Genomic DNA, 22,652 nt, shown 5'->3' on the forward strand with positions numbered 1-22,652 from the left:
ACTGTAAAGATAACGGTTGACAAAAATAAGAGGTATTCGAGTTAAGAAGATATCTCGGGCAAGAAGAAGATACGTAAACTTTGGCATAAGAACAGGGTTCAACGAACGTTAAAGAGAAGGAAAGGAGAACAAAAGCGGCATAATGAAAGGGTTACCGCTTACCAAACACTCATCAAAGCTTATGATCGATATGATAAGGTTACTTCACTAAGGTGCTCAACAAAGCCCCAAATGTCTACCAAATCATAGGACTAACAAGGACTCCACAATGGTAGTTATTCATCAACTCAATTGGTTCTAAGAGCCAAAATCAATTCACCACACAAATTCATTTGTTACCATCCATGTCCCAAAGTATCTCCTTTACAATTCTCGTCATTGAACTTCACTTACTATGTCATCCCCAAGTACCATGGCTTGTTTACTCCATCATCTCACCACTTAATACTTCTAGTCTCCGATACCATAAATTAGAATCACATTTTTGAACTCACAAACTACATCGAACAACATTCCACCAAAATTCCTAAATTCAGATATGATTAATAAGGTCAACCACGTGTTCTCAAATTTCGAAAGGTCAACAAGGGCTACTCTACACTAGATTTGGTCAACTCAAAAGGTTTAACAAACTAACTAATTCCAAAGTACGATACCAATCCATTAAGCAACGTCAATGTCTAATTGTATTCCTTTCAAAGTCTACAAGGTTTAGGGCTAACTATTATTCCTTTAATTCTCCACAAGAAACATCGAGACTCTCAAATGAAATAGCTCAAGTTCGTTCCATCTTATGTGCTAAGGTAGTACCTATGCTCAATCATCTATAACAAACAAGCTCTCAATAGACATAAATCCCAAGGTGTTTCTCAACCCACTAGGCTCTCATATCAAGCACAACTAACAAGACTAACCAAAGAATCCCAAGTTATATTCTCCTATACAACTCAAACCTTAAACAATCAATTTCTCAACTCGTTCACGCCCTCCAATGTTACATTCTCTCAAAACCGGGTTCTCTTGAACAAGGGGACTATCCTGCGGAATAAAAGGAAGGTGTCCACATGGACTTTTATTTTAAGAAGAAAACGAACTAAGGATGAATCGGGGGAAAGAATTGAAGAGTAGTTACCCAGGGCGAGAGTAGAGGAATTTGAAAGACGAACAACGAGATTGGAAGGTTAAGGTAAGATACGCTGAATACGGAAAGAAATATCGAGAAAGTGGAAGCATTCTTCATTTGGCATAACCAATCTTTAACGGCACCAAAATTAATAACTAACAATCAACAAACTTAGCTTGTAAGATTGCATTATCTACATTTCTTGGAGAGCCATCTTGCAAAAGAGAAAATTAATTAGTACCTAATAATTAGCAATCACAAACAGACTACCACATAAAATCCTAAATCTACCCATCCTACCCATCTCTCAAGTTTATTATTTAAAGGTCAAGTGCTTTTAAGTGGGGTGCACAAACGTGCGTCGGGAGCAACAAGCTCTGATACCAACTGTGACACCCCCAATTTTGGCAAAAGATAAAGGCGTAAAATCTACAGAAAAACTGACAGGATATGTTTGTAATTGGTTCAACTAGACAAAACCTGTAATTTTTTAAAATTTTCCTAAACCATTCACAAACATCTCCAACTTAAGAGTGCCAAAAACCTGCAAAAGCTAATAAACTAATTTACATGCCATAGCTAACGATAAGAAAATATAATGATACAAACCAAAATCAAAGAGGGAGACATATGTCCCTTCAAAATATATACAAAACCAAAAGTCTAAAGGTTTACTATAAAAATAGCCAAAACTAGGTCCAAGGTTCTTTTGCTCACTAGCTCGTCCGTGAACCCCAACTAAGCATCAAGTACCTGTCAATCGCATTTTATACAAACACGAAAGCCACAATTCAGTGGGGAGTAACTTCGAGTCCTCCCAGCCACGAAACGTCATATTTAATGTAACATGAAGTGTAACATGTAAATAATGTGATAAAAAATTTAATTAACAAGTATTCTAACCTATGAATACAAAACTGACCAAATTAAACTATCATGTGAAACATATAACAAACAGTAATCCAAACTTTATCAATTGTAACCGGCTTACATCTCACCTATTACAATTCATAAAATCACCATACAAGAAAGGGCAATATATCAAAGACAGGCATAAGTTCTTAGTACGGTCAATAGTCACTCTGTAACTCGAGTCTATACCACGAGGTAGGGAAGGTAATCGAACCGGTATCTTGGCTCAGCGGTTAATATGAATAAAACATGGCCAAGACACAACACAACCCTAGTCTAAAATCTGCGCAGACCTAGACATGCGGATACACACCACCGCACCCAAGACCCACAATTTTTCTAAAACAAAGTGAGTACCCTAAGGAGTCCACCAAAGGGTTGACTACTACTTAAGCTGACCACTTACTATCAAAATAAGTAACGAGGTCATACCCCAACTTGGATATAATCCCACCAAGTCAGGAACACAAAGGCTATTAAGCAGTGAACATATACTCGTCAAAGACTATAAAGACCTATCTATGACAACCACAACAACCTGCAAGAAGTATTCAATACAAATTCCATTTCTAGCAATATTAACAATATCAAAGGTTTCAGGGAATCTAGGGCCGTTTCTACAATATAAGAAGCTACTCAAATCAATTAACTACACATGTGAAATAAAAATATAATAAATGGCCTAAAACAAGAAAAAGGCCGCTTATCCAATTCATACAAAATTTCATCCAACCGAATTTTTACCCGCAACCCCAGCCCTGCGACAGGTACGGGTTAAATTGCGGCTGACCAATCACTCAATTGACTGACATCGAATCAGTCAAAGGGACTAAGGCTCAGTTTTCGGCACAATCATCAAAACATTGCAATTATTGCTATAAAATTCATTTTGAGCCTATTCATTACAATTTCATTTTATAATCTATCCTAACATGTGCAACTACCAATATAAACATAATTTTTACCATCAACATAATTTTTTTACTACTAATATGATTCATTTCCTAAAACTACCCACATGTTACTTTTACTAAACATATCATTAATAAACCCGAAACTACAAGTAATGCATGAAAATCCGCGAAACAAGCAACGGACCAACCCGGGCCAACCCCAAGGCAGCCGTGGGCCTGTCTGGGTCTGCCGTGGGCCTGCTGGCCGCCACTCCCAGCCCCCATTTCTCCATTTTTGTTCAGTTTAACACCATCTGAAACATCAATTAATCATTCCTATACTAATATGTTAACTTAAACTAACAAAAGACAAGCATTAGACATGCATGCAACCCATTTAATCATATGAAAATTAACTACTCAAACAAAAATCACAAAAACATACAAAAAGCAAAGAATGTGACGATTATTCGTCGAGTAACTCGAAATATGTTACCTTAAGCTAGAAAATGAGCAATTAGCACCTTGAAAACCAACCCTAATCTGCCAACTAACCACTATCTTCAACTATATACGAGTCCCCAAACTCGTCTTCCAAATCTTCACCTAAATAAACAATAAAAACACAATAATAAGCATAAAAACCGAAATATGCCCAAAAATCGTCTTAAAACGACTTCAAGAAAACTGAAATTAAAATATACCAGGATGTAGATCTTGAAGAGAGGATTCCGAAAATATAAATTTTGCGAAAATCCGACAAGAAACGAGTGAGTTATGGTGAAAATAGCTTGGATTTTGTATAAAAATGGTGGTTTTATGTTTTGGATGCTTAGAATGTTTAAGAAAGATGAAGAAGGAAAAGAAAATCATAATGAAAGGTGAATGGGGAGGGGGTGCCGCGGAAAAGGAAGGAAGGAGCGGGATTGAGACGGAATTTTACGAGTCGGTTTTGGCTCGTTTCGACAATAATTAAAACCGTTTGTCAAACGCAAATTCCGACAAGACCAAAGTTCTTAAACACGAGATTACAAGAAAACTGAATACTCATACGACCCATTTCCAAAATCGTTTGCCCAATTTTCAAAAGAGTTGTCATTTTTCCCCGATATGCCCTTATTTCGAATTAAAAGATTTTTACACGGTTTAAACTATTTTTAACCATTTCGAAACTATCAAAATAAATAATTTTCTTCTAAATATAATAAAATTATATTTTTTTGAATTATTTTTACTTCAAATACATTAATATTAAATTCTACTTGATTAATAAATTACTTTCGCAAAATAATAACGGTCCGAAATTACGGGGTGTTACAGGTGGGGGCGTTCTTACTGGTAAAGCAAGGCATGAAACTACTGGCTCCACACTCAGACGGGATGTCCCTAAGGGATCCCTTCTCTGGTCGGGCAAGGCCAAGGTGGGTGGCAAACGTATCCATGGTCAAAAGGAAACTAGTGTTCATGAGACGGAATTGGACGGTCTTTTCCGCCGCATCATAAAGAAAAGAACTCATGAACTCCAAAGTCAAGAAGGCATAGGAGTGTTTCCTAAGACGGTACAACCCGGTCAAACCCAAAGTCTCAAAGATGTGCCTCACATCCGTCTGCACCCCTAGGTCCATTAAGAGTAGACCTGTCAAACGGGTCGGGCGGGTCGGGTCCCGGGTCGGGTCAGAATACGGGTCGGGTTGGAGCTACTCAATCGAGTTTCCGCTGGCAGATCCAATATTTTTGATCTTATAACTCCGCAACTAGATTGAATAAGGTCTACTCGGTCGAGTAGGCACTCATACTCGGTCAAGTAAGGTTAGGTATTCGGTCAAAAGTTACAACTTTAGTTAACGATTCTTGCAAAATAACAACTCGTGTCGATTCCACGGTATATTTGGAAATCGTCACAGATTATTTCATTCATTCACGACACATTATTACTACTCAAATGTAACTCAACTATCTCATCCGAGTATCATATATATCATTCCATCCTATCATAAACTTTATGCAAGATAATTCACCATGCCCTTAACTTATCCATACATGCAATCAAGACAATACTTCACTTACACGCATTTGCAGATTCGACTATCCAACATATATGTATACTACTCTAAGCATCCATTTAACAATAAACCATCCTATATTACTCAATTTGCTGAAATTCCAATCATGTCACAACAAGTTATCAACTAAATTATCCGACTTAAATATGCCATATCACAAAAGTACTCAACAAATTCACCCATCACAATTCCAATTACTACTTGACCAACATTACCATCATATACAAAGACTAACAATTACTTTATAAACTAGTACGCATACAAGGACTTAGAGCTCATTATTATCACCACATCACCCAACCCTGTCATGCAACTATCAGTACTTTCACCATCTCTACCACATCCACACACCTTTCCATTCAACCACAAACCTACACAGTTCATCATCACAATTACACGCACTAAACATTACCAGAGACTCCATCACAGTTATTTCTAACTTATCTATCGTACACAATAAGCACATAATTCCCGACTCGATATTCCCATATCCGGTGACTGGCTAAAGCATGATGGGGCCGTGATTTTGAAATGAGGGCGCCTACTCACCCAAAATCAAGCATCAGCTGGGGATCCCAACATACATACACCAGGTTCATTTTATTAGACTCACTACATTCATTGGGCTCATTAGTTATAGGTTTCAAAATCGTCGCTCTGAATACCACTTTGTAACACCCCATATACCAAGGAGCCTTAACAAGACCTTCCCTAGCAGATAAGGCGTTACCATCTCGGTTGCCCGAGGACAGTAGTAATCAAATGTCGATAAAAGAACGTTTATGTTATATTACAAGTGATTTAAACCAATAGACGATAAAAGGTACAACTCAAGACTACTATCAACTATGTGGAACTATCTCTGCCATGACTCATGGTAGACTCGTCCCTCCAAGCACCCAGCTATGATCCAAACATCAACATGCTAAGACTGACTGCTCACCATAATGGATCACGGCAGACACAAAACAAAGAGACAACACAATAACACCACATATGGTCAGTAACTGAGATAAAAGATACAAAAACAGACACAACATAGCTACAGCAACACACATGCAACACCTCCTCCAACCAACCACACACCTCTGACTGCCTGAAGGTCCAGTCCTGCCAGTAGGGGACCGCAGCCATTCCCACCTAAGCCCCGCTCATCTATCCGAGCGATAAACCCATGTTCCTTAATGTTCACATCCCTTCTGTGGCGGGTTCCACAGAAGGCAAATCAGGGGCGTGAAGCCACTCCCGCAAGTGACTCCACTCAGCCGAGGACGCACCTCGAGAACCACATACGACAATCACAACCAGCTGTACAAACAACAATCACGGACACTCATTTTAACACAATGTTAAACAACTATCACAACCAACCATCACACTAACACCAATCCAATTATATACCAACGAAAGACTCTCTAGACAATCAATAGTACTGAGTAGGCGAACCTACCTTTAGCAAACCGCAGCGATTCCGCGTCCGATCACAAGATAACAATCAACAACCAACCATCATGACCACATATTACCACTACCATAACCATAACTGAAATCAAAGGAGACGATGATGATGATGACAACATACCTACACAAAAAGCAATCCGGCGTCAAGACCGCTACCCGACACAAGCATCCCCTTCCTAAGGTGTAGACACTCACAAAGACCTCAAGGAGGTGAACCATGGTGAAGGAGAGGTGGAATAACGACATTTAGGTTTAGGAAGAAAGGTAGAGAAATGATTTGGGTTTCACGATTTACGATTTATAATTCCCCGCAGCAAATCCGTTACTCGATCGAATGACGAACTTACTCGATCGAGTGGCATCTACTTGATCGAGATCCCAAGCTACTCGATCGAGTAGCCTCAGCTAGATCGAGTAACACACATCCCAAGACCCACATCGTCACAAGTCATCACTCTTAAGGTTTCCGAAGGCCAAGGCAGGTGTCTAAGGTCAGTCAACGTCGGTCAACGGGTCCCTAAAAGGACGGGTATTACAAGACCATTCAGGGGCATTTCTAGCTAGTCTCCACATAAATAATACATAAATGAGTGTAAATATAGGGTAAAAACCATATATAAATTGCACGTATGAAATCTCCCAAAACCAAACCTTTGCTTGTTCCCAAGCAAGCTATAAATGCAACTAAAGACAGCTAGTGTAACGGGACCAACTTACCAGCTACAAATCGTCCACCCAATATAAATTTATTGCAACAAATTAACAAAATGGCAATGAGTCAAAAGCAAATAAGTTAGATCAATGTTGAAACTACTGAACCGTCGACCTTGCAAGACTCATGTATATCGATGATGTGACTCTTAATTGTGCACATTTAGTTCCCTAATTGAACCTATTTTGCATATTAATATAGCATTTCATGGCCATTTTATCCGTCAATTCCTTCTTATTTTGCTTTCCTAGTGCATTTTATATGTCTTATAGGAAAGAAGGTAATGAGGCAGAATTCCCATCTCCCGTGCATATTTGAAAGCTTGTTGATGATCTTAGATGGACTAGTATGAAGAGGAGGCGAGAACGATGACCAATGAAGCAAGAATAAAGAGTATACGTAGATCATAGGTTTCTAAAGCAAGAGGTGGAAAACTGTGCCAAGATCCGTGCGTCCTAAGCACAAGACGAGCTGATTGCCTTGTCCTGATCCGAGCGGCCCGAGCACGAGACGAGCGGATCTGGGAGCTTTGATCCGGGCGTCTTCCTTGCAATAGGAGCGAATCCCTTGGCAGAATCAACCGTACTTCAAGCTGATCCGAGCGGATCGTGTTAGGAGTAGCAGTCCAAACTGCGCGTCTCCCTCGGGAATTGCAATTCCCTATTTAAAACTTAGCATTATTATTTACTAATCCATCCTTGCTTAACCTAATGATGTACTACTATATATACCCCATTTGTAATAATCAAGAGAGAGCCCTCTTAGAGGAGGAAAACCTTCCTTAGATTAGATTAGGAGTAGATTAGAATAGGTGAATCTCAATCATTCCACATTAATCTTTCCTTAATTATTGTTCAAGTTTATTATTATTGGGTAATTGAAGATTATTGGGTTTATTATTGGAGAATTGACAACTCTTTATCAATCAATCAAGTTTTCTTCTATTATTCTTTCCTTTCCAATTGTCCATCGCATATAGGTATAAACCCTTTTACTTTTGTTTAATTATTGTTAATCACATCATTTATTAATCATGTTTTGCTTTGTTGGTATGATTGACAACCTTATTAACATGTTAAACTTGATCATAAGTGAGTAGTTTCCTTAGCTAGGGTTAATGGGGAATTAGGGGAAACAAACATGGGGAATGATCCATGCTTAATCTAATATATTTTCATAATTAAATTGCTTGATTGTTGTGATTTCAACTTATGCACATGCTATATTTGATGAAATGCAAGCCTATGAATCCTTGCATTTTTACCCATCACCTATCTTTTCAATGAGGCTTGTAAGCTTATACACCAACTCGAGCCTCATTAGACCATGCATATAGTTGAATACGAAGGATTAAGTCGACTTGTAGGTGTTGTACAATCTAATCGATTCGGCTCCGGGACCTAAACCTTCTTAGGGATTGTAAGCTTATACACCAACTCGATCCCATCACAACAATAAGTCCTTGCTATATAATTGAGAACATGTTTGTATGATCAACTCCCATAAATCCCCTATGAACCCATGACATCCTAGTATCCTTTATTACTTGTTATTCATTGTTTACATCTTTTAAGTTATTGCTTGCTTTACTTTATCGCTTTCATTAGTTTAGAACACAACTACAAACCCAAATCAATTGTGACACTAGCATAAATTGAGATAGATAGACTTAGAACCCAAAGCACACCGTCCCGTGGATCGACCTCGACTTAACCACTAACTAGTTATTTGTTGAGATATATAAATGTGTTTGATTGAGAGCCCTAACGACACGCTCTACATCAATCGGACTCTCACGGGTCGCTCATCACACATTCAAGCTCAAGGTGAGTATAATTTTGTAAGATATAAAGAAATAAAGCCGCTCACCTAACTTCGACCTATAAGAACATGCATGCAATCTAACATGAAACCGATCTCTACTAACCGTACATATGCATTCCAACCAATCAGGACCAAGACACACGCCGAGGACTTACACATAATGTGAGGTGAGGTAATTGGGTCAGAAAGGGCAAATCAATTTGGATAAGTGGAGGTAAAGCCAAGCTAGTACAACCGTAACCAAATAATAAAGTCATTCCGTTTCATCAACCAATATTTAGAATGTACAATCGTGCCATTGTAGCAAAACATCACTCATACCATCAAAAGACTCCCCACATGGAATAATGATAAGCATGGGAGTATTATTGAACGATTTTTTTTCATAAGTTTCTTTTCTTCTTTTCTTTTCCTTTCATCATTCTTTCATCTTTTTGCAACTTTTTTATTACATTTTTCTTTTTCATTCATGCTACCAACTTTAAATCTTTCAAAGCGAACAAAATTGACTTGGATAATAGCATACCCGCAAAAACCACTGAATTAGCTTGACAGGGCAGGCTAAATTTTGGATGTAGTTAGGGGGTCAACAGGCAAATTTGGCTAATGTGAAGTTAATGGGTAGTTATGAAAGAAGGGTTGTAAGTTACCTCTCCACGTGTGTCACCACCGCAAACCGAATGCATACAGGTACCGAGAAAAGAGCGTCATGCTTGTGCAAATTAATGTTACATGTCTTATAGATAGTATTACTCACATCCTAAATAAAACTGGTCATGAATGTCACCAGTTTATCAAGCTCTAAATCTTAGAATGTATATGTAGCTTGCCAATATTAGAGTCAAGTCTATTCGTTTAGTTGAGTTTAAACAAAAACTCGTAGACTATGCAAATGACTATGCCACTAAAAATGTTAAATATGTGCAAGGCAAGGGTGAAGGACTCAAAGTAGCATAAAAGTTCCAACGTTCCGACTCAACCTAAATGCAAAAATAGATGTGAAATTTTTGAATTTTTTATGAGATTTTGGAATAAAACAACAGTGCATGCGAAAATAAACGTGCAAACTGAAATGCAATAAAAACAGCATGCAGACACAAATATGGATGCATACCCTCCCCAAACCAAACCGTACAATGCCCACATTGTACCCAAAAATAGGGAAAGGAAATGCAAACTGAAGAGAAGAAAAGAATGTAAGCTCGGAGAAATTACAAGATGACGCAAAATAACGACCTCCCCAAACCAGCCAGCAACATGGGAGGTCGTAAACAGTCCCATGATAACATCGCAGGACATGGGTTAAAGCAGCAGTACTCGATCGAGGTAAATGACATTCGATCGAGTGGATTAGGATTGCGGAACTGCTCGGTCAAATAAATGAGGCTCTCGATCGAGATATCGGCTTTTGGTGGTACTCGATCGAGAAATGGGGGTGTTCGATCGAGTAGATTGGGCAGCAAAAGTGCTTGATCGAACACATAAAGTGCTCGATCGAGCAGTCCACGTGAGATTCCTGCAAAGACGCAACAAACAGCCCGCGGAACTAACAAAACAAGCGTAAACATTCAGTCTATCCGTTTAGAAAACTAACAAGTAAAGCACACAAAATTAACTAAAAGTTTTAACAAAAGTACAACAAATTACAAGCCGGGTTGCCTCCCGGATAGCGCTAGTTTAAGAGGTCCCGCACGACCTGTTGACTTCAATTATCTTGCTCATCTGGATTGTCGAAGTAGAAAACTTCAACCTTGCCAACCAAGCCATTTGCTCCATAATAATGCTTCACATATTGGCCATTCACTTTAAATATTTCGCCCTCGGAATTCTCTAATTCAACGAACCCAAATTGGGTGACAACAATCACTGTATAAGGGCCACTTGATACGTGCATTTTATATAGTCTTTATAAGCCTCTTATGCAAGTATTTCTATGCGATTCTCGTAGTTTTATATTGCGAAATGCCCCGAATAGTCTACTTTGGTTCGTTTGGCTTTATTTGTAGGAATGGACCCGAAAGTAGCGGCATCATGCCTTTTTCTGCCTTTTAGCTTGCATTTAGGAGATGAGTGGATTTGGAGCGGAAATACTACTGCCTAGTGATGCGTGAAGTCGTCTCGGAAGCAAATCAAACGTCCTTAATGAGCTGGCTAAGTAAATGACTCGATCGAAGGCCTTTGCTGACCTAGACTGTTCGATCGAGTAGATTGATTGTTTCATATCCTCGATCAAACACTTGCATTAGTTTGATCGAAAGGTGGAATTTGGAGATTTCTCAATCGAGTGGTTAATCTACTCGATCGAGAGGTTTTTGGTTGGAGTTGCTCGATCAAGGAGTCTCAAAGTGCTCGATCGAGTGGGTTGCGATATGACGTGAGATTTTCTCGCGTAATCTTATTGCTTAATTTCTTAATTACTTTTTAGGTTAATAAAATATCTTTCCTATATAAAGGGAAGACAAAAACTAGGTTTAAGGATATTTCATTCAGCATTAGTGAGACGTTACCTTCTCTTTTCCGGATCTGAACTTTTGTAATTCTTTCTTCTATTTTATTCTAAGTATTATTTCTCTTTTATCATCTTTATACCATGCTTACTATTATTTCATCTTTCATTATTGTTTTATTTATTGTTATGCGTAACTAATCCCTTAATGCTAGGATTAGGGGAACCATGGTAGTATAACGATGATGCGATAATTGGTTTAGGAGATTTGGTTGTGAGAGTTGTTTGATAGCAATATAACTGTAATTATTAGGTTGAATGCATGCAACTGAATTAATTAAGCTGGTTAAATTCAGACCTAGATCGCGAGATTGGAATGAATAGACCTGTTATGAACTATAGATTACGCTAATGAGGGTGAAAGCTAAGTTAGTAATATTTTAGGGCGGATAGCGGACCGAGAGGACCTTTCCACTACCCTTCTCACATCAGACCGCCTGACCTTTCTTTAGCTGATTTGTGTAACATCATGATGAACCAACATCCTGGCATATTTCTCTTTATCTGATTTATCTCCTATTTCAATCCTTGTTTTTAATTTAGTTCATTAGTTTAGCTTAAACAACTCAAACCCCCTGTTTTGTGACCGTAGATAGACCGAATAACGAGTATATAGTGACCGCCTGCCTGTGGATACGATACCCGACTTGCCTCTACTGCATTAGTTAGAGCCGGTTGGTTTTATTTTTAATAGGGTTGCGACAGTCCTGTCAAATTTTGGCGCCGTTGCCGGGGAGGAAACTATTTTATTTACTTGTCTATTTTAATCTGTCTTTAGCCTCGAGGAATTTATTCCTTGAGGCAGTTCTTATCTTTTCTTCTAGTTTTGTTTTGATAGGTCCTACAGGTCCTACCTAGACAGATCTAGATAAAAGATAATCAAATGGAAGGCTTGAGTACCTTTGATCTTCCACCTATGTTCCATCCTATGGCACAACAGGTGGTCCACTGTGAGAGACGTGGTGCTGCTGGGCATAATGCTATTATTTGCTTAGCGAAGAACGATGAAGTCTATGCGTTTAGGCAGCGTAGACAAGTTAGTCAACCCTTTGCATATGTGTCGCCACATCCGCTTGATGCGATCCCGCTAGGTGTTCACAAATTAAGATGTGGTCGTTGGTCACGGTCGAATCAAAACACAATTTATAGCTTAACAAGCAACTCTACAATTAGTAAAGAGGCAAGTAAAGGTCGGATCCCAAGGGACGGGAGTTGAAATGAGATTTCTATTGTAACTAGTGGTGTCTAAGGGGTGTCACAAATTGGGTTGATGTAGAAGGTTACTAAACTAGAATAACAATGAAAATAAACAAGCAAGATGAATAAAAAGGGGTGTAAACAATTGATTAAAGGCACTAGGGTGTCATAGGATCATAGGGGAATCATGGGATATGATCATACAAACATGTTCTCAAATTATAAGCAAGCAATTATTGTTGTGATGGATTGAGTTGGGTTATATCTTACAATCCTAGGAAAGTTTGGGTCCCGGAGCCGAATCGATTAGATTGTACAACACCTACAAGTCGACTTAATCTTCCCTACTCAACAACATGCATGGTCTAATGAGACTCGAGTTGGGTTATGTCTTACAAGTCTCATTGAAAAGATAGGAGATGATAGTAAATGCAAGGATTCATAGGCTTAGCATTTCATCAAATATAACATGTGCATGAGTTGAGATCAAAACAAGCAAGCAAATAAAACATGAAAGCATATTAATTTAAGCATGAATCATTCCCCATGTTGGTTTCCCTAATCACCCATTAACCCTAGCTAAGAGACTACTCACTCATTATCATGTTGATCATGCTAGCAAGGTTGTCAATCATACCAACAATATGAAACATGATGAATAAATGAAAGTAATTAACAATAATTAAAAAGGGATTAAGAGATTATACCTACTAATGATTCCAATAATAAAGCAAGAATAATAGAAGTACTTGAATGCTAGATTGAGAGGTTGTCAATCTCCCAATAATAACCCAAATAATCTTCAATTACCCAAAATAAAGGATGAACAAAAGAGAGATTAAAGAACTAAAACTTGGATTAAAACTTGATTAATACTTGATTACAATATTGAAGAGAGATTTGATTGATATTAACTACACTAATTATTGATAAGAAGAACATGCTCCTCTAATTAGCCTAATGGGGTATTTATAGTGAAAATTAGGGAGGATGCATTAGGGTTAACTAAGGGCTAAACTAGTAATTACACTTTTAAGTTGAGCAAGGAGGACCCGGTATTTTCTGAGAGAAGGGCTTCTCTTTTCGTAGCTTGAAGAAGACAATCCGTCTTTGTGAAGAAATCCGGGCGGAATAAGGTCGGGACGGCCGGATTTGGGCGGTGGAATCCGAGCGGATTCTGGGGAATCCGGTCGGATTGTTGAGGGGGAATCGAGCGGATTCTCGCACGGGGCGCTCGGATTGTGCAGAGGCTGGACGGGCGGATTGTTGACAATCCGCTCGGATTGTCGATCGATAGTAACTTCTTCTTTTCTTCCCTTTTCTTCATAAATTCCTTGGGGATTTCCTTGGGGACTCAAGGATCTTTCCTCAACATTGATCTTCTACTATGATATGTACAAAGGCCTTCTAATCTTGTCTCTCCTTGATGCTTGGTCATTGAATTCGATCAATTTAGTCTCGTTTTGCCATGAAAATGCAAGATTCTTACTCCTTTCCTACCAAGGGATCAAAATCTCAAAGAATATGCAAAACAAAGAACTAAAGATAAGAAATGACCCAAATAAGCACTAAAAAGCATGGAAACAAGGCTAATTCGGGGGCTAAATATGCGCCAATTATGGTCACATCAAATATCCCCAAACCGAACCTTTGCTCGTCCCGAGTTAAGAGGTGACAAAGACTAGGACCAATACTAACATATCCTAATAATATAGCCGATATGAGACAATTAGCGGGTCTCACTCCGCCCCTTCAACTCACAACAAGATAACCATGAGGTAGGATGCCTTCTTGCAAGGCAAGGTGGGTCTTGCCAAAATGGCGACACATCCAATCATTAAGCACACAAAAACACATAATGGATGCATCTACAAAAAGAATAGCCACTTTCCTCATCTAAGTGGCGGAAATTACCTACAAGGGAAGCAATTCAAGGGTACACAATCCTTCATAGATGCAATTTGTTCAAACTACTAAGCCTAGAAGGATACCAATAAATCACCTCCAAAATGTGTCAAGCTAGGGTACCTTTGTCCTCAATCGTTAAATTCTTTTGTCAAGAGTAGATTCCCTATGGTGTTAGAAACACTGGAGGATCGCGGAATTCCCCCTCTTGCCTAGACAAGAAGAAGGGTCGTCCCCTCTCTACCATGCACAAAAATGGATACGGTGGATAAAGGGATCAATAGAATTTGAGTTTCATTTGGGAGTTTGCTTTGTTTTTGTTTTCCCCCCAATTTCTTGTGGCATATAACATTTGAGAACACTTTCTTTGCCATTTCTTTTTGATTTTTGGCATTTCAATACTTGACAACTTTCAACTTTTTGCATTTTCTTTTGAACATTTTCAAAGTCACCCCAATTAGTAACGAGGGTGCCTTGTATTTGAAGCTTAGGAGTTCTATTTTTGCTCCTCTTTTCATTTGATGCATTTTTGCAAACTTTCTTTCACTTTTCATTTCATTGAACTCAAATTGATTTCTTTTTGTGCCCATTCCCTTTGATGACAAAAATGTATGGTAGAACATGGATGAATGATGGTTGCATGGTTTCAAGGGTCACCTTGGAATAAACGGTAGCCAAGGAGTTATCACACCACAAGGTACTCTTGACTAGGCCTTAATCCATGGGTCAAAGGATACTAGCATGACACATCCTAGGGTGTTTTACAAGCATTCTAACAAGCAAAGTCTTAAGAACAAAAAGCATCTACTAGGGCCTATATACACTTGTCAAGCTTCCCAAGTAGACGGTTTCACAAAATTTTTCTAACATGCAAACTACATGCCATGATGCAACTAGCATATAAACATCCTAATGCATATGATTCTACCAACTAATATGCCAAATAAACTAAATGCAAGTCCTAGATTCACATTGTTTTTACCGCATCAATCAAAATAAAGCCACATAGTCATTAACATAAAGAGGAAAAAGGAGATTGGAAAGATCATACCATGCGGTCTTCAATATCCTCATGTCTCGGATGTGGCGTAGTCAATCAATGTGAACAAGGATAAAACAAACACAATATATACAAGACAATATATACAAAGGAGATGAACTTGTTTTTGGATTTTTCAATTTTTTCAATTTTTTCAATTTTTATGGGTTTTTTGAATAAGAGTTAAATGTTAGAATTCCCATCCCCACACTAATATGGGCATTGTCCTCAATGGCCAAAATGATGGAAATTATGCAAAGATGATGCATGATTTCTATACTAAATGCAATCTATACTAAGCTACACTACATGATGCATGGTTTTTTTTGTTATGACGGAGAGGATAATTTAGATTACCTCCCGTTGCGTATGCATTAACTTCCCCAAACCGAGGGAGACACTATTGCTAATGTCCAAGGATGGGTATAGTTCATGCACACACTATGCTATGCATGAAGCTAATTTGTCATTTTGGATTTTACAAATGGGAACAATAGAATAAGAACACCTCAATGGTACCGAGGTGTGAGTCCTTTGATGGGGCTAGGACTACTCCAACAATGATCAAAATTAAATAAAGTACAAAGAGATGTAGACAAACCATGGGAGTGTAGGAGTCTCCAAGGCTTGCTAGTCTTCCATCATGCTATCATCATCACCACTTCCCTCATGAGAAGTGGTCACATTGCCACTTTCCTTGTCATTTGCTTCTTCACTTTCTTCCTCATCTTGTTCATCATCATCTTCACCATTTCTTTCTCCATCTTCACTTGCATCATCCTCGATATTATCATCAACTTCTTCATCATTTCCAACAACCTCATTGTCTCCCACCACGTCCCTAGATGCAACCGGAAAAAAGGCTTCTCTATCTGCCCAACTAGGCAAAGGACAAGATGGATCAAGGAGTCCTTGCCTAGCTAGATGTAGGAGGGGTGGATATTGAGCCAAATACGCATTTTTCCGATCTTCATGGGCTTGCTTGTGCATTGCTTCCATGAGAAGAGTCACATAGTCTTTCCCAATTTCAATTCCTTCCGGCTTGAACTCTTCATACTCAAAGGGGTAAGGTGGTATGACAATGGAAGAGGAGGGGGTTTCAAGATCACCCTTTTGTTGTTGAATGATATACTCGGCTTCTTCGGAAAGGCGAAGTAGATAATTGGTCCGGTGGACACTTAGGCGACAAATCTTCGAGGGCAAGGTGAATGATCTAGCTTCACTAGTTAGCCATCCATACTTAGTGTCAAGGGGGTTATGGGCAACCCACTTGAACTTGTTAATCATAATATGCATATCAATAAGATGGCCACCTTCCTTTGCTTTGTACTTCTTATCCTTATTGAAATTAGGATCAAAGTGCTTAGCTAGGACCGTGACTAGGCCGCCATTGACAATAACGGTCGTGCCCTTCTTCCCACTATCAACATTGAGCCATCTATCAACCAATAGCCTCAAAGAATTGTAAGGCTTGGTGTGAATTCTTCCGATATTCAAAGCCGATTCAAGGAGAATAAAATCAAGTCTTGTGAAATGATTGGTGTCTTTCCTAGCAATTATGGTATTTCCCACAACCTTGTGCCATACTCTTATGCCCGGATGATGGACCAAAAGAGCACGACATGCATGAAAATCCTCAAATTTCTTCCCGGAGATTGCCTCCCAAAGAGGCTCGGGGTCATACTTTCCATAATGCTTAAGATAACTCGATTCATCACTAACACCCAAAATTTCACCTAATTCCGTAAAGGTAATGCGTCTACTAACATTAGCTAGACGAAACTCGAGATTTTCTCTATTCTCAACTTTGGTGACTTTCAAAGAACTTAAAAATTCCAAGACAAGGGAGGGGTATGTCAATTCCTTTGTTTCGAACAATTTCTTCAACCCCATGGCTTTGAAAAAGGCTTTTGTTTGTTCAAGAACACCCAATTTTTCCAAGGCATCTTTACATATGAATTTGGTGGATTGAATAGATTTCATAGCAAACTTGACAAAGGTATTTCTATGGGTATCGGAAATAAAAGTTACCTCCGGATAATGCAAAAGTTGATTAATTACCGGAGTAGAAGATGTTGATGGTCCCATAGAAGGTTGTTGTTGTTGTTGTTGCACTTCCAAGTTTGGTGTTGCCACCACCATAGCCAAAGCTTTCTTTGTTTGAAGAGCCTTTTGCCTTTGTGAGAGTGCCTTAGCCTTTGGTGCCTTTGTTGCCTTTGTTGCTCCCTTAGTCCTTGCCATTGATGAGCTTAACCAATAAAAGAGTGAAAAATCTTCAGTTTGTAGTATGCCCAAATCGATTTGAAGGTGAAAGGCTTTGCCTTTATGAAAACAAAAATCGACTCAAAGGTTGAAGATTTTGTTCTTGGTTTTGATTTTTGTTGAAGATGGAGTGATTAATTTGTTGTTGGAAGGATGGTTTGATTTGATTTTGGTGAATGTTGTTGAGGGTTTTTGTTTTTATGATGGAGAGGATGAGGGTTTTGATGTTGTGGGTAGTGTTTATGAATGAATGAATGAATGAATGAAGGTGGGAGGGGTTTTAAAGAGACCGAAAATTTCAAAACTGCAGGAGCAATCCGTGCGGATTAGCTCAATCCGTGCGGATTCTGCTTCTTCTACCTTTGCAAAAACTCACCTAAAGACGGGCGGATTTGGTACAATCCGCTCGGATTTGCTGAACACGGGACGGGCGGATTTTTCCAAAGACGGACGAATTTCTATCCAGAGAAATTTGCTTGTTTTCCTCAGCTGCAAAGACGGGCGTCTTTCTCACAAGACGGACGGATTCTTCAGGACGGGCAGATTTTCAGAAATCCGCTCGGATTCTTTAACAGTCAAGAAAATCTCAAAATTCAGCTCAGTTCAAGACGAGCGTCTTTCCTGCAGGACGCTCGGATTGCATAAGACGGGCGGATTCTTGGGAATCCGCTCGGATTCTTCCCCTATGTACACGGATTCAGTTCCACCCGTGCACAGCGCATTCCCTTTATCATTCTTCCATTCTTTCTTTCAAGTCTTGTGGTCTTCATTGTGGGGGCACTACTAAGGCAAGGATAGCCTAGGCAATTGCCATCCCCACACTAAGGTAAGGCACTACACATCAATTGAAATTGTTAGTCCCTCCCTCACTTCTCTCTTACATGACAATTATTTTTTTCAAAGTAAATAAAAATCCAAAGATGACAAAAATGCAATACAAGAATTGAAATGTAAGTTAGGGAGTTAGAAATATTTACAAGTGGTGCTTTAGGGAGGACTCCACCAAACTCTCATTCTTGATGAGATGTCAAGGGGGCATGTTCAAGGTGTTGTTGATGTTGCTCAACACCTTGAAGAAGTAATCAAAAGCTTGTTCATTATTATGGTAGAGGTCCTCAATAGACCGTGGCCTTTGTTGTTGATCATGATCGATGGCATGCCCAATGTAGGGATTAAAAATCCCTTCAAATTCGTCGTCCCAAAGACCACAAACTTCATTGAGTTGATCATTGAAAATCTCTTGCTTAGATGGAGACAACTCTCCCAATTTCTTCTCTTGGCCAATGAGGCCATCCTCTTCTTCGTTGGTTGATTTTGATGAGCTTTGCAAGCTCTCCTTGTTACTATTCACTTGCTCTTTGAATGGAGCATCTTCAACTTTCTTCCTCCATTGGAGTTCCGATTTCTTCCTTTCATCTTTTCGGCTATAATGATCAATCATGAAACATGGCTCATGCAAACGAGGAGCTCTCATAGTCTTGTCAAGATTAAAAGTTATGCTTTCATCTCCCACTTCTAGAGTGAGCTCTCCATGTTTCACATCAATCACCGCACCGGCGGTGTGTAGGAAAGGTCTTCCTAGGATGATTGGAATGTTGGAATCTTCCTCCATATCAACAATGACAAAGTCCACCGGGATGAAAAACTTCCCAATTCGCACGGGGACATCTTCCCATATCCCTAACGGTGTCTTCGTCGATCTATCGGCCATTTGGAGTGTGATGTTGGTGCATTTAAGCTCTCCCATCCCCAACCTTTTACTTACCGAGTACGGCATGACACTCACACTAGCCCCTAGATCACATAAGGCTTTGTTGATCGTCGTGTCGCCAATGGTACACGGTATTGAGAAGCTTCCCGGATCCTTTAACTTTGGAGGTGAACTCCCTTGAAGTATTGCACTACTCACCTTAGTGAAGGCGATAGTCTCAAGTTTCCGGATTGACTTCTTCTTTGTGAGGATATCTTTCATGTATTTCGCATAGGCCGGAACGTGATTGATTAATTCCGTGAAAGGAATTGAGACTTCTAAATTCTTCACAATTTCCATGAACTTTCCAAGTTGATCATCAAATTTGGGCTTGGCTTGACGACTTGGAAAAGGAAGTCTAATCACAATGGGCTCCTTCTCTTTGGCCTTGACTTCATTTTTCTTTGAACTTTCTTCTTTTGATGATTCTCCATCTTTGGAGTTTTGCACAATTTCTTCCTTTTCACTAGCTTCCACAACTTTATCCTCAACTTGCTTCTTTAGTGCTTCATACCTTGTACCACTTCTCAAGTGAATGGCACTAACCGTTTCATGTCTAGGGGGATTACTTTGAGGTGGTAATTGCCCCTTTTGTCTTTGTGAGCTTGAAGATGCTAGTTGAGTCAATTGTGTTTCCAACATCTTGGTGTGAGCTATAATGTTGTTGATGGTGGTTTCTTTTGCTTGGCTATCTTTTTGCATTTGGGTGAAAAATTCTTGTTGATTCTTTTGCATTTGGAGGACCGCTTTTTGGACATCAAAGCCTTGGTCATTTTGGTGATTGTATGGATTTTGATTTTGGTAACCTTGGTTTTGATTGTAAAAGGGTCTTTGATTTTGGTTTCTCATGGGTGGTGGAGTGTATGTTGTTTGAGGGTTTTGAACATTTTGGCTTTTGTATGAGAGATTTGGATGGAACTTGGTGTTTTCATTGTAAAAATTTGAATAAGGGGTACCACTTTTATATGCTTGGAAAGCATTAACTTGTTCGGTTGTTCCCCTACACTCACTTGGGTCATGACCCAAAGTTCCACAATTCTCACATATCCCACTTGGGATTGATGAGGATGCCGTCATGGCATTGACATGATGCTTTGATGATTTTGAGTTTTCCTCAAGTCTAGCCATAGCTTGTTCAAACTTCAAGTTGATTGTATCGATATGGGAGCTTAGTTGGGCACCTAATTGAGTAATGGCGTCCACTTCATACTTTCCTCCTCTAGTAGTCTTGCGAGGCCTACTATATTGTGAATTGTGGATTGCCATCTCTTCAATTTTGCTCCAAGTTTGGTTGTCATCAACCTCGGTGAACATCCCATTCGATCCCATATTGAGAATATTCCTAGAATCTTCATATAAACCATTCCAAAATTGTTGCACCAAAAACCATTCGCTAAGTCCATGGTGAGGACATGAGCGACAAATTCCCTTGAACCGCTCCCAAGCTTCATACAAAGACTCTTCATCCCTTTGCTTAAAACCCGTAATTTGAGCTCTTAGCATGTTGGTCTTTTCCGGTGGGTAGAATTTTTTGTAGAAAGCTAGAGCCAACTTCTTCCAAGAATCTATTCCAAGGGTGGCCTTATCAAGGCCCTTCAACCATTGCTTTGCGGTGCCGATTAAGGAAAAAGGAAATAAGACCCATCTAATTTGGTCTTGAGTCACGCCCGTTTGAGAGATAGCATCACAATAATCGCAAAAGGTTTCCATATGAGAATGAGGATCCTCACTAGGCATCCCCCCAAATTGGCTCCTCTCAACTAGTTGGATGAAGGCGGACTTGGCAATAAAATTTCCGGTGAGATGTTGCGGTGTAGGAGTACCATTCGGTAGATTCTCCTCAGTGGGTACGGAGTGTGACGAGAATTTTGGCATTGTAGGTGGATTTTGTGGGGTATTGTGTAATGGGTTTTCTTCTCCCTCTATTGCGAAAGGATTGACAAACTCACTAGTGGGTTGAACAACTTCACCAACACCTCTCAAATTCCTCCTAACAAGTCTCCTATTGTTCGTCAAGGTTCTTTCGATTTCACGGTCAAAAGGTAACAAATCACTTTGTAACCTTCTAGACATGCAAAATATCAAACAACTCAAAAACAATTAGAACAAACCTTGAGGAGTGTTACTTCCTCAAGGTGAAGAAAGACACAACTAATAACAAAAAAAGAAATCTAAGTCAAACAAACACCGTCCCCGGCAACGGCGCCATTTTTGATGCGATCCCGCTAGGTGTTCACAAATTAAGATGTGGTCGTTGGTCACGGTCGAATCAAAACACAATTTATAGCTTAACAAGCAACTCTACAATTAGTAAAGAGGCAAGTAAAGGTCGGATCCCAAGGGACGGGAGTTGAAATGAGATTTCTATTGTAACTAGTGGTGTCTAAGGGGTGTCACAAATTGGGTTGATGTAGAAGGTTACTAAACTAGAATAACAATGAAAATAAACAAGCAAGATGAATAAAAAGGGGTGTAAACAATTGATTAAAGGCACTAGGGTGTCATGGGATCATAGGGGAATCATGGGATATGATCATACAAACATATTCTCAAATTATAAGCAAGCAATTATTGTTGTGATGGATTGAGTTGGGTTATATCTTACAATCCTAGGAAAGTTTGGGTCCCGGAGCCGAATCGATTAGATTGTACAACACCTACAAGTCGACTTAATCTTCCCTACTCAACAACATGCATGGTCTAATGAGACTCGAGTTGGGTTATGTCTTACAAGTCTCATTGAAAAGATAGGAGATGATAGTAAATGCAAGGATTCATAGGCTTAGCATTTCATCAAATATAACATGTGCATGAGTTGAGATCAAAACAAGCAAGCAAATAAAACATGAAAGCATATTAATTTAAGCATGAATCATTCCCCATGTTGGTTTCCCTAATCACCCATTAACCCTAGCTAAGAGACTACTCACTCATTATCATGTTGATCATGCTAGCAAGGTTGTCAATCATACCAACAATATGAAACATGATGAATAAATGAAAGT

The 22,652-nt window shown here is 39.2% G+C and overlaps 1 non-coding gene across 1 annotated transcript; it reads left to right on the plus strand.

Moving 5' to 3' along the window:
* The first annotated feature begins 21,043 nt into the window (after positions 1-21,043).
* LOC141618084 (small nucleolar RNA R71) lies at positions 21,044-21,150 on the plus strand. Its single transcript, XR_012531298.1, has one exon. It is a non-coding gene; the product is annotated as a small nucleolar RNA R71 (small nucleolar RNA).
* Positions 21,151-22,652: the final 1,502 nt, after the last annotated feature.

The sequence above is a fragment of the Silene latifolia genome, chromosome 1 (assembly GCF_048544455.1).
Source record: "Silene latifolia isolate original U9 population chromosome 1, ASM4854445v1, whole genome shotgun sequence".
In the NCBI taxonomy this organism is placed as follows: Eukaryota; Viridiplantae; Streptophyta; class Magnoliopsida; order Caryophyllales; family Caryophyllaceae; genus Silene; species Silene latifolia.